We start from the raw sequence: 14,584 nt of genomic DNA, 5'->3' as shown, positions 1-14,584 counted from the left end.
CATCGTTCTGAAGCTTTTAGTATTGGGACACAGCTAGAGTTTATTTGAGCTGTGTGATGTGGTGCATTATCCTGCTGGAAGCCATCACAGGACTGTGGTCTTAAAGGGATGGACATGGTCAGCAACAATTCTCAAGCAGATTGTATTTACAAAATGCTTAAATGATACTAAGGGACTCAACGTTTTCCAAAACGTTTGTCTTTCCAAAAAGATTCCCAATAGCATTACACACCACCAGTAGCCTAAACATTTGACACTGATCCATGCTTTGAGTTGTTTTTGCCAAATTCTGACCCTGTCAACCTGCCATCAGAAAAGTCACAGTAGAAATCGAGACTCATCAGCCTTGGAAGGCTTTAATCATTCTTCTAGTGTTCAATTTGGTGAGGCGGTGTGAAACGTAGCCTCAGTTTGCTGTTCTCAGCTGACAGGAGTGAAACTGCTGTACTATTCTGAGTAACTTATTTGAGTTACTGTTGTCTGTCTATTAGCTTAAACCAAAATGGCAATTCACCTCTGACCTCTGGCTTCAACAAAGCAATTTCACTTTCAAAACTTGGATGTCTGAATGACTTCTCTGTAAAACCTAGAGATGCTTGTTTCTGAAAATACTAGTAGATTAGTAGCTTCCAAAATACTTCCAGCAGGCACAGGATGTCAATATGACATCAGATTGACGCTGTGCCCAGGGCTTAATTTGTGCCGGAACACGCCGGATCCGGCACCTCTGAAATCTGATCCAGCACCTCATTTTACCGATCCCCCTCCTCAATTGCCCTCCTTCCCCATCCCCTGTTCACTTTCATTTTCTTCCGTGACTCCTCAACCCTCTTCACTTTCGTCCACCACTCCCCCTCACCCCCCGCACTCTTCACTTTCGTCCGCGACAGCCCTCCGCCATATACCGCCAAACATCCGCCACTCCTCTGTTCTCCACTTTTGTGCGCGACACCTCTCCATCCTCGGTTAACATGCCGGATCTGTCACCCCGATCTGTTCCTGGACCTCGCAATTCACAAATTAAGCACTGGCTGCACCCCAAAGACTTGGAATGTTGCATTTTGAGAGAAAATGAAAATCGTGCTGATGTAAGAACCCAATGTCAGACCAACATCAGTATCCAACGTCGGAAAGGCATTGAATTTTGGTCACTTTCTAACACAACCTTGTCAGGTTTTAGGGCTGAAGGAGATGAGATAAGGACCCAATTGCAGAAAATGAAAATGATTTTATTTTAGAAAAGAAAAAACAAAACAACTTAAATCTCCCCGTGGGGGAAGAACATGGCAAATACACACTTTACAAGACTAGACAGGACTTGGCATGACAAACTTGCCATACCTGACAAATAAATGTCAGTATTTGTCGTCAATATGACATTGGTTTAAAATGCTGGCTCGACATTGGATTTTGGTCATCCGACGTCACGACCTAAATCTAACCTAATATTAATGTCTTATGAAGTTATGTACCTGCTGGGCTCATGCCAGTTCATCTGGCAAGAACAAACATGTCATGTTCAAATTCACCTACTTCACCTTTCTGATACTAGTCTTGAACTTCAGACGATTAAGAGTTGCTGTTGTGTTCAAATCAGATCATTTTACAATTTATATTGATAAAAGCACAATATCTTACCAAACTTCTCCACATATATATCCCTTCTCACGCACTTAGATCAACCAACTCTTCCTCCCTGGTGCCACCTCGCATTCGATTAAGCACAGTAGAAGCCAGATCTTTTAGCTACATGGCTCCTGGGCTATGGAACTTGATTCCGCTGGACCTGGTTTACACTTCCCCTGGTTTATACTTCCCCTGGTTTATACTTTTGCATCCAGTGATTGCCGTCACCCACGACACATACCTTGTGCGTAGTTGTGCATTTATACTACTGCGCGCTGTTTGTGTTGCTCTGCAATAACACTACCGAAACACTAGCTGGCAGTGAGGTTTTTATGTTCCTCTGTGTTGAGTTTCTTCGCCGGTGTTTTGTTTTTTTCTGAACACTACCTTAATGTATAAGTAGCTCAAACGCGCTCATTTTGAGGCAGGAACTGGCAGGCGTGCAACAACTTTGATCATAAGGTTAACACAAAACAAAAATTTTCATCTGGACCTCCTTTACAGGACTCAACACTTGTAAACATTTGCTCCAACGGGTTCACGCGGCTCTCAGTCCCACCCACACTCGTTAGCGCTAACAAGCTGACCAATCACAGAGATTGTCCTATGCGTCATTGCGATTTGTAGTTACATTTTTTTAAAAGTGTGTGGCTATGGGACCACGCACAAGCTGCGTCGGAGCATACGTGTGTGATTGACTCAGAAGTATAAATCGGCATTGATAGTCTTCACACTTTTTAATCTCATCTCAAGACCCATCTTTTTAAGCAGGTTTTTTTGACTATCTTTTATCATGTTATTTTATACTCATGATGTATCTGTACCTGCAACTCTTTACATGTATTTAAATTTTTGTTCGGCAATGTTTTATTATTGTTTTAATTTTTTTTTGTAAAGCGGCTTTGGGTGTCCAGAAAGGTGCCAATTGCAAATAAAATAAATTATTATTATTATTATTCATTCATTCATTTTCTTTTCGGCTGAGTCCCTTTATTAATCTGGAGTCACCACAGCGGAATGAACCGCCAACTTATCCAGCATATGTTTTACACAGCAGATGCCCTTCCAGCTGCAACCAAGAACACCCACGCACTTCCATTCACACACATACACTACTGACAATTTAGTTTACCCAATTCACCTATACCACATGTCTTTGGATTTGTGGGGGAAACAGAAGCCTAATAAAGTGAATAGAAGCTTATTTAAGGCTTCACTGTTTTCTTCACAAATGTTTTTACTGTCATAACATTGAGATGAAAAATAGCTGTTAGCTATTAACAAAATATCATTTTCTTCCTTTTTTCCTCCTAGGGATTTCTGGCCAAAGGAATTTTCTGCTTCTGTGCTTAGTGGCCTCTTCCTCCACTTGGGCTGATTTGGAAAACACCCTCAGCAAATTGACCTTAGAGGTGAGTCACATGACCTTGTCTTTTACAAACCCTGACCTTCTACGCTGCTATAAAAGGGGTAGCACAATGTGCTCAAGTCCCTAGGGAGTACATTTCTCCTGGTCTGTGGATGTGTTTATAATGTTACCCTGCCAACAGGCTCTCACATGACATCACCTACACTGGGCCTCTCTCTAGTGACATCATCCTGTACCCTAATTTTACTGGCTCTTTCCTTCTGACCTCAGATTGACCTTGAAACCATTATAGAGGGTTTTCCATCAGAGATCTTGGAGAGGAGATTCCTATTTCCTTAAGGCTGCACGAATCATGTGGTATCTATAAATCCTTTGCAAATGTGAAAGAAGAGTTTAGAGAAGTTTGGATGGATCACTGTGATCGTTTATATTTTTACAACACATTTTCATTTTGTTACTATCAGATGTTAGACAGTCAAACAGTCAGAGTTCATTTCTGTAATGGACTTAGAGGGGTTAAGCATCATGATGAGAGCTGCAATGCTGCCTAATCTCAACAGATCATGTATCTTTAGGACTTTTGCAAGTTTTTGCAAGTTTATATTTATCCTGTAAGCCTCTAAAAGCTGTTTACGACAAGTGTTTGCCAATCACCATGGATCCTCCAAAACTCCTCTAATTCAAGCGTCCAGGTATGAAGTCATGTCATACGAAATATAGAGAACTTCAATTAGAATTTTGTGAGTTCTAATTCTAGAATGTGGCACTTAGTCGTATTAAACAGCAACATGGCAAGTTCATTGGATTGCTTGTTATTTCACAATAACATTACATTTTAGAATAAAGAAACTTTAATGTATTTTTTGTCAATGCTCAATGAAAATTCCACCAATTTATTCGAGTGATGTGCAAAGCTTCATACGTACAAAACATAAGTTTCAGTCATTTGCTTAAATGTTTGTGGAAACATAAATGCTAATTTTAGAAAACACACTTATTTAGGCATATAAAACATACATAGTGGCGGATCTGGGGGTGGGAGGGGGGGGGGTGGGGTGCAGGGAGGGCCAGTGCCTGTGTGTCAACAAGCTTGGTCCCCCTTTGGCCCTCATAAATTTGGATGCGTATATTTGTGTTACAACTAAAAGACATCTCTTGTGCGCACTCTGTGTCTCGCACACTCTCTCTCTCTCTCTGCCTTGCCTTGACTTTTGTCAGTGACGGTGCTGCGCGCATCAGTTTCCCACATTCGTCAGAAGTTAAGTTCCAAATTGACACTTAGGGAATCAAAAAAATCTACTTCAGTCATATTCATGTTGTGAAAAATCTAAATGTCCACTTTTTTTGTTTCCAAAAGCGATTTTAAAACTTTTAATATAGGAAGTCCTCGACTATGCAAAGGCTATTATTAATCAGAAATTGAGTGTACATAGTATTATGTTTGGAAATGCGGTCTTGAATTTACAAACAGTCGGCAAGTACAGGAGAACAGATGTAACACATTGATCAAATTTAGTTTTTAGTCACGCTCATGTAAAGGTAATATTCAACTCGTTTAGTTTTGCCTTCATTCATTTTTTGTTTTCAGTAGTGACTGACAGTGACTTCAGTAGTCTTCAAACACTTGATTTATTTACAGCACCTTTTTAAACATAATAGTTTAACTAATTTATAATAACTACTTTTTGTCTTCCCATTGTGACAGTGAGTGCATAATATTTGACTAGTTATTTTGCAAGATAGTTGTATTCAAAATAAAATGTATTTCAAAGACTTAACCAGGTTATGTTGACTAGGAAAGTTAGGTCAGTGCCAATGGCGTAGTGGAAAGTGCACCGACACAAGCACTCCGGTGTTCATGGCGACCCGAGTTCGATTCCCGCCTCGAGGTCCTATGCCAATCCTTCCCCTCTCTCTGCTCCCCACACTTTCCTGTCAATTCTCTCTACTGTCCTCTCAAATAAAGGTGAAAACCCCTAAAAAACAATTTTACATATATATATATATATATATATATATATATATATATATATATATATATATATATATATATATATATATATATATATATATATGTGGAAAAACTAGGAAAGTTGGAATTATTAGTCAAGTTATTGTGGTTTGTTGTGTAGACAATCAAAAAATATACAGTAAATATGTCTTAAGGATGCTAATAACACTGACCTTAAATTTATTTATTTGTTTATTAAAAACTGCTTTTATTCAAGACAAACTATAAGAAATGAGACTTCAGAAGAATTTTTTTTTTATAGGAGATACTGTGAAAATGTCCTTGGTTTGTTAGAGATCATCATAATGGGAAACATTATTTTAAATTAATGAGAGGGCCAAAAAATGACTTCAGCTGAATCTGTTAAAGTTTACAGGTGCAAAAATGTGCCTTGATGTACTTGAATGTTAAAAATGTCTTACAATCCTACAATACAACAAATTACTTGTCAAATAAATTAACATGGAAGATTATTTTGAGTTTAAGTTATTTAATTGGCTTGTTTATGAAGACTGCAGAATGATGCGTGGAAAAAATTACTTTGAATAACTAAGTAGTTTGTGATGTACGTTAAAGTGTGCCCCCTAAAAGTACAAGTGCACCCTCCCCACCCCCAGTTACTCTAGTCTAGAACCGCCACTGCACATAGATATTGAAAAATAAAAAGTATAGCATTTATTTAAAAGAGAAAGTCTTTACTGCTCTTTTGATCAGTTTAATGCATACTTGATATATTAAAAATATATTGACCTATAAAAGATATATTGACCTAAAACTGCAGTCTAGAGGAGAATGTGTCTAAGTAATAGATGAGTATGTTCACAGAGTTATAAACGCAGGAGAGGAGTTGAAGTGAGCTAATCAGATTATAACAATGAGCTAAGTATGTCTGCGGATGATCAGTGCATTTTCACAGGTCACGTCTAGTCTTGAGGTGTTGCTATGATACGAATGCACTGTTTCAGTGGTTGGCCTCAGTGGTCAAAGCCAACACATTTTTTAAAGGCTGTTCTAGTGGTTAATTTAATACATAGCCTATGCAGATAACTTGCAGATAACAGAGGCATCCCTGTATTTATACAGCATTCCACTAAAAGGTTGGCTTCAGATTGGAGAAAGACACTTTACATTTCCTCTCATTAGCAAGGAGCTAATGCAAATCTGAATCAGCGGATTTGTGTGAATGACAGAGAGGTCTACCAACTAATGTATTGGTTGTTTGTCAACAAAGCCTGATCTCTCTGAGTTAAACCTGATAAGAAGGTCCAAAATTGGATTTGTAGTTTGCTAAAAACAAACAGGAACTGTTGCATCAAGATGCTAACACATATATGTCAATAATGATTATCATCTGTATAGCCAAAAAAGGCTAAATGCATTAAGTATAGATATCTTTTATCAAAATTAAATACACAATTCAAGTACACATTTTTTTGTCAAAATTAAGATTCAAATAAATAATAATAATAAAATGTATTTACACAGATTATACTGAAGATTACTAATGAGTATTCAGAACAGTATGAAAAATTATATGAAATTAATATTCAGTTTGGGGTCAGAAGGAGGGTCATTTATGCTCACCATGGTTTTAGTTATTTGGAAAAAAATTCAAATAAATTTGTTAAATATTTTTGGAATGTACAATAACTGTTTAGATTGTACATTTATTTTTATATTTCTAATTATATGTAATTTATTCTTGTTTTGGCAAAGAAAATCTTCAGCCATTATTCCATGTTTACATTTAACAAGATCCTTCAGAAATCTTTCTATTATGCTGATTTGTTGCAAATTATAATTTTTTTTATTATTGATTTTCAAAAAAAGCTGTGCTTCTTAATATTGTTGAAGATCCTTTTATGATCAATTAATAAAAACTCATTAATAAATGGGTTTATGCTCTGCTCTGCTCTAACAGCAGCTAAACAAATGTTAGCATTACGTTGGCAGCCTCCACACTGTGTGGAACTGTTTGTTTGTTAAAAGTGTTCTTGTAAAAAGTTAAATGCAGAGGTAAATTTATTTATTTGCTTTATTTATATATTATTATTATTATTCTCTCTTTTCGGCTCTAATTCATTCATTCATTTTCTTTGCGGCTTAGTCCCTTTATTGATCAGGGGTCGCCACATCGGAATAAACCGCAAAGCAGCTAATTTTTTTTGCAGTGGATGCCCTTCCAACTCATCACTGGGAAACATCCATACACACTCATTCACACATACACTATGGACAATTTAGCTTACCCAATTCACCTATACGACATGTTTTTTTGGACTTGTGGGGGAAAGCGGGGCACCCAAAGGAAACCCATGCGAACACAGAAATGCCAACTGACCCAGCCGGGGCTCGAACAAGCGACCTTCTTGCTGTGAGGTGATTGTGCTACTCACTGCGCCACCGTGCTGCCCTGGCTCTGATTTGTTTTCTTTTTTTGTTTAATTATTTATCATTTTCACTAGGGGTGGATGGGGTGGGGTATTAATAGAAAATGCAGTTGGTTGCTATCCTATAACAATGTATGCTAGATTATTTCCAGCTAAAAACTTGATCACAAAAAACACAAACTAACTAAATTAAAAAGTTTATGCAGAAGAAAAAAAAACCAAGCTTTTAAATGCTAAAAGTTGTTTATCAAAAAATAAATGCCTTATGCAACAATGAAAACACACTAATATATTTTCAAGACTTGCTTTCGAAGCCAGTTGAAATAACTTCACCTCATTAAATCTTCAAGCTGATTAAGACCTTCAAATCTGATTTAAATAAAATAAGAGATACTGGGTTTGCAGGTGGGGAAAAATGCTTTGAATTTGGCAGCAGGAAAAAGTGTAGGCTGTAAGGGGATGTGGATGTTCTCACTAAAGGATTAAAGGCAGATAGGTAGGGAAACGAGAGTAAGAGGGGATTTACACACTAACACACTTCTGCCTTTAACTACAGTATCTTGTTATAGAGTGTTTGTGGAATCACAAAGGCACGTCTTGACAATTGCGGGCATTCTGACTACAGAGTTCTCTTTTTAAAGCGAGTCATGTCTGCGGGTGAGTGAGGGCTGTAATTGCATAGACACATGTTGCATGAGGCCATCTAATGCTTTGTAATGTTTTCGTTTTCCTTTAGTGTGTAATATCATTTAGGAAAATGGGTTTATTCTGCCTTAAAATGAACACTGTTCCAGACCAGCCTAAAATGCACTAGTGTGCACTAATGATGTTATAACTTGACGTCTGTCATACGTTGGATTTTGGTTGCCATGCCTGATGAATAAGTCCAGACACTAGTATGATTAATACTATATTTCATTAAAAATGTTTAGGTGGATCCAGTTTAGATAATCAAACCAAATGGAAATGTTTATAATTAACATAGGGTGGCTAAGTGGGTAGTGCTGTCGCCTCACAGCAAGAAGGTCACTGGTTCGAGCCTCGGCTGGGTCAGTTGGCATTTCTGTGTGGAGTTTGTATGATCTACCTGTGTTCGCGTGGGTTTCCTCCAGGTGCTCCAGTTTCCCCAACAGTTCAAAGACATGTGCTATACAGTAGGTGAATTGGGTAAGCTAAATTGTCCGTAGTGTGTGAGTGTGAAAGAGAGAGCATGGGTGTTTCCCAGTGATAGGTTGCAGTCGGAAGGGCATCTGCTGCGTAAAATATATGCTGGATAAGTTGGCGGTTTATTCCGCTGTGGCGACTCCTGATGAATAAAGGAACTAAGCCGAAAAGAAAATGAATGAATGAATATTTAACATAATTGTAGCATGATAGAAGGTTTATATACAGCTGGCACACCAATATCCCATGAAATTGCATGTGTTTTAGCATTTTCCACTACCCCAACTCCTCAACTTAATCTGAGGGTTTTATTCATTTAATGTAAAAATTTGTGTTTTAATCAGACTGGAAATATGTGTACAGTATATGTACATGTATGTACCTATGTTGAAATATTAAATATGTACAACATGTACATTTTTTTAGGTAGCCTTTAATTTCAGGTAACCCCAAAACAGTGCTCATAAGTGGGCTAAACATGCTAAAGGGCTCAAAAAACGCTCATAAAAGGGGTCAAAATAGTGCTACAAACTTCATCACACACACATTGCATTACCTATTGGAAGTTTGATATATATATGGAAATATATGCACAGTATATATGACAATAAAGTTTATATTTGAATTTCATTAAATTTAAATGTTTTTCAAAATATTGCAAAAATGTCCACATGTATATTTTTTTTCAGCTAATGGAGTTAAAAAATGTACATATGTGTGTGTGTTCATATACCCAGCAGGCACAGGATGTCAATATGAAGTCAGATTGATGTTGTACTCCATCGTCATGGGGACGTTGCATTTTGTTTGGAAATGAAAATCAGGTTAACATCAAAACCCAACTTCAGGTCGACGTCAATGTCCAATGTCCAACCTATAATCAACCAAATATCAACGTCTAATGATGTTACAACTTGACGTCTGTCAGACATTGGATTTTGGTTGCCATACCTGATGAATAAATGTCAGTTTTTGAAGTCAATATGATCATGATTTAAGATATTGGCTTGACATTGGATTTTGGTCACTTTCCAACAATTTAAAATTAACCAAATATAAATGTCATTTGATGTCATTATTGGATGTCAAAATAACGTTATCCTTAGACACTAGCTTGACATTGAATTTTGGTCACCTGATGTCACGACGTAAATCTAACCTGTTAACGTCTTATGATGTTGTATGCCTGCTGGGTATATTCATTTATGGCCAAATATGGACATTTATATAAAATGATTGCTAATCTATTTAAAACATATGTGTACATATTTGTAATCCCAGCAGCATCTGTAATGAGCAACATTGCTACTGTGAAAAAGAAAAACCCAACAACTGCTCAAGCAGTCTGTCCTTCTGTCACGTTTATGTCTTTGGTGTTGCATCCCTTACTCCGTCAAACAGCACCACAGTTAATTTACAAACGATCTAAGACAGATTTTCAGCAGTCTATGCCCATGTTTTTGGTGTGCAACAAAGTTCAGATGGGAGAATTCTAATTAACAGAGAAACAGTTTAACCCAACTAAACTTCCCAAGAGTGAACACACCCTGAAATACCATCATATGGCCTCTTTAAAGAGCAACTGAGTAGTGTCTGGACATTTGGGTTGCTGGATCTGCACTACATCAGACTAATTATGCTGAATGAAACACTGTTAATATCCGTCTGTTGTTGTAAGAGCTGTAATGACAAACACACCTTTTGTGGTTTCAACCAGGCCTACTGTACACAAAGCACAATTCTGCCTCCTGGCATGTGAGCGTGTCAAATCCTCATTGAATATCACTTCCCTTTTAAAATTCTCGTCACACAAACATTCTTAGAACTATCCAGCGTGACCCAAAAAATATATATATATAAAAATGTCTGCTGAGATTTTATAAATACACCCTTAACCAGAGGCTGGTGTGCATGCTGTGGCAATCCAGCCTAGCATCTTTGCGTTTTATTACAGGGGCTCTCTTCGCCTAAAAAAACTGAACCACGGTGAAATCATTCATTTTCTGGTCTGATGTCATCTCAGACTCTCCATAATTGCCGGAGTCCGGCGTCTTGTGTCTATAATTGGTAGAGACACCACAAACTCTGTGAGAAGACACTGTAGGTGGGTACTGGTGGATTCATTATTTTGTCGTTAAATTGAAGCGGGAGGTCATCAAAAGGAAAAACTTTTCTCTTCTTTTTTTTCTTCCTTGTTCTTTTTTCTCTGTGGTTTGAAAACCAGGCCTTCGAGGCAAGTTCAGTTTGTCTGTCTGTTGCTGTTGAGAACCGGTTGCAGTTGCTGACTGATGTGGGGTGCTTGTAGAGGGTAATGATAGATCTGTTTCCCAGAAACCTGCTGTAATTCAGCACATTTTAAATGTATGTTGATAATTTTATATAATTTATGCAACCATAAAAGTCATGGAGGTTATTTAGGGTGAAGACATCGAAGGAAGCACATGCTTGCAGTAAAGCTACTGTAGTTAAGAGGAAGTGATGAATATTTGTGTATATACTGTACCATACTAGCCATGAATTGTTGCCGCTGTGATGTATTCTGGAGGGGAAAACACCACAACATATTTGCTGTTATTTTAGGACAGATGTCATCCGAGGTCATACCATACAGAAACACAGTGAAGTATATGAACTCAAACATGCTCTGAATGTTTGAATGAATAACAATGAGATGTTGTTTGTACAAAAAGAGTGTGATGAAAAGTGTAGGAGGGCTTGTGAAAATCTAATATCACCCTCCCACTAGCTGCAAAATAAAGCCAAATAGTGCAATGATTGTTCCTGTTTTCTTCTATGAAAAAAGTTCTTCTGTCACAACCGCCTTCTCATTTCTCCTTAAAGGGATAGTTCACCCAAAAATTCAAACATTTACTTAACTTTCTTCTTCAGTAGATCATACCAGAATACTTTAGATCAGGGGTTCCCAAACTATTTCTTATGCAGAGCCAAAAACCAAACTTGACTGAGGGGGAGGCCCAAAGGTAAACATACCAAGCTATAGTCAAGCTGCCAATTTCCATTTATTAATATTGAAAAATTAATAGAAAAAATACTTCAATCATATTAATAATTATACATTTTTTACATTTTGGAATTAACTTCTTACAAGAAAAACATACAAACCAGTCCAGCTGAACCTGCCTTTGCCTTGATTTGCTCGTTGATGTCCTGTGTATTGTCCCCTATCCTCGAGTGACACTTTTAAAAATGTTATTCATGCACAACATTTTATTGAAACTAAACTTTTTTTGCAGCTCAACAATTAAACAAACAAACTAACTAACTAACTAACAAACGGTTACGTTAAATCAGAAATGACGACCTCTGTTAAAGGCATTTGCCACAACCTTCATTCTAAATCTCTTCTCAGATGGGATGACCCGCGGGCCCTACTTTGGGCATCTCTGCTTTAGATGAAACCATAGTCTTTGGTAATTTAAAAAAAGACCACATCAATGCATTCTGGCAATTTACGAGTCAAAAAACAAAACATAAAAAACAATGTATATACAGTTAAAGTCAGAATTATTAGCCCTCCCCCCTACCCCCCCTCCCCGTTTATTTTTCCCCAATTTCTGTTTAAAAAACTCAAAACTGCTTTTATTCTAGCCGAAATAAAACAAGTAAGACTGCAGAAGAAAAAATAGAATTCAGAAATTCTGTGAAAATTTCTTTGCTCTGTTAAACATAATTTAGGAAATATTTTAGGAAGGAAAAAATTCAAAGGGGGGCTAATAATTCTGACTTCAACTGTATAACAGTGTATACAATCAGAAGATACATTCATACATTCACAAGTATTAAATTTGTTTTGCCTGTAGGCCTGTATGTTGTTATTTTTAATCTCAAAATGCTGGTAGTGATTGACTTACAATTTTATGAATTACCATGGGACTACGGTTGCAACTAAAGTTGCAAACTACTCTAAAGTAGAGTAAAACTACTCTAAAGTAGAGTTAAAACTACTCTTTAATCTATATAAAATAAAGCTATAAAAACCTATAAAATAAAGCTATAACATAAAGTAATCTTAAATGGCTTGAGAAGGCAAGTAAAATAACTGCAGATGTCCATGGTTGAAAAAACAGTAAGTGCCAGCCTTGAGGTCTGGTTAGGCAGGGTTTGAAGAGTGGCTGCTAGTTATAGCTGGTTCCTGCTGGTCATGAGCTGGTTCTTTGCTGATCATGGTGATCCTGACCAGCACCATGGTTCCTTACCTACCTGATTCTCAAGGGTCATTATCACTATAAAGTGCCTTTGAGACATCAAAATTTTCAAAAAAGGTTTGAGATTTTTGATTTAACCACATAATTGTTGTATTAATTAGACCTCAATGTTGGTCAAGCTCCTACACTTTTTATAAATAATCTGCAAGCAGAAAAAAGTAAACAAACCTCAAATTGTGTCAACCCTGTCATGGACAAATTCAAAGTATGTGTCTCATTACCAACCCAACTTTTTAGATTATGGAAAAAGTATTGATAATAATGAAATAATAGACAAAACATTTATTTCCTAATAAAATATGCAATCGTTGCACGTTCTTTTCAAAGTAAAACCCAAGATCTAAAATATTTGGTCAAACTTTCAAACAATATTAACTGGCCCCTATTGGTTAATTAAGAAATCACACAAGACGTTTTGCTGAGGTTATAAATAATTTGTTTATTTTTATAAAAAACAAGATGACTGGGTGGACATTGGCATGATCGGGTGGACAAAGGCTTTGTTCAGTGAACTAAATATGGAGAAACATTTGAAAAACAACAGGCACAACGATAAATATTAAAGGGTTAATATAAAAGGGTTTTAAAAGTTTTCAAGAATTCAACTTCCGTTTTCATTAACTTCTACAAACCACTGAGCCACCATGCCACCTCTTCTGTTATCAATAAGTTTTATCAATATGCAAATTAATGGGAAAATAACCAATTAATGTCCTTCAAATTAAACTAAATTTGCTAATGAATTGAAATCTTTACATTGTATTGGGGGAGTAAAGGGAATGTGGGAAGCAACTTAAGTTAAACACCTTAATAATACTGTGTTTTTTGTTTCAGAATATAGTTAGATTATAGATGTTCACATAAATGTACAAATACTTAGGGCTGTATTTTTATTTGAAACAGTCAATAAGCTCCATTAAATGGACTTTAAAAGGATTTCCTTTATATAGACTGAGACAGATATTGCCAAAAGGTTTGTATTGTCCACTCATGTATTGTAGTATGTGTGTATGTGTTGTAACATAAAAACATTACCTAATTAACAATAAAATATTAAATAAATAAATAAAGTGTCAATAACAGTGCATATGTCCACCCTGTCCAGGAAGGATTTGTGACAGGGTGGACAATGACAGGGAGGACATTTTTAGCTAAAGCATTTATTCAACACTGGTTGTACCTGCAGCTGGCAAAGTGTTTCCCTATTTAAGCTCTTTGTACACAGTTTAAAAGCTATATTTTTAATTTCTGATTTTTAAAAATAAATAAATTAATATTTCACGATGACATGGTGGACATGTTAAGCTTGACAACATTCAGTTTCAAACACAATATGAGGAAAAATAGGAAACACACGTGTACTTAATGTGTGCACATCAGATGAACCTCCTCTGAAGAAAGGCAAAATGGGCATGGGGATACCAGTGAGTACATCAGAGGGTTTCTTAAAGGGGTATTTACTACATCATGACAGGGTGGACAGCAATTTTTAGGGACGCTTGCAAAATGATTAATAATATTATGAAAACAAAATAAAAGCTATTAAAATGACATCTTTTTTCAAATAACTTGTGAAAGACTATGAATATTTAAAAATCTTTTTAATTTAATCTAATTTAGCTACTTTTTAGACTCACTGAATTTTGCTGAGCAGTGAGTGGGACATGGCAAAATCACATCCATTCAATATACCAAGAATTGACAAAAACATATTTCAAAACACTTATAATTCTACCTGCATGTGTGAAAAGGTTTAGCCAAAACATCAGAATTTCATTATTTGACATTGTTCGTATAG

The sequence above is a fragment of the Danio aesculapii genome, chromosome 16 (assembly GCF_903798145.1).
Source record: "Danio aesculapii chromosome 16, fDanAes4.1, whole genome shotgun sequence".
Lineage (NCBI taxonomy): Eukaryota > Metazoa > Chordata > Actinopteri > Cypriniformes > Danionidae > Danio > Danio aesculapii.
Note: the sequence above shows the minus strand (reverse complement) of the source record.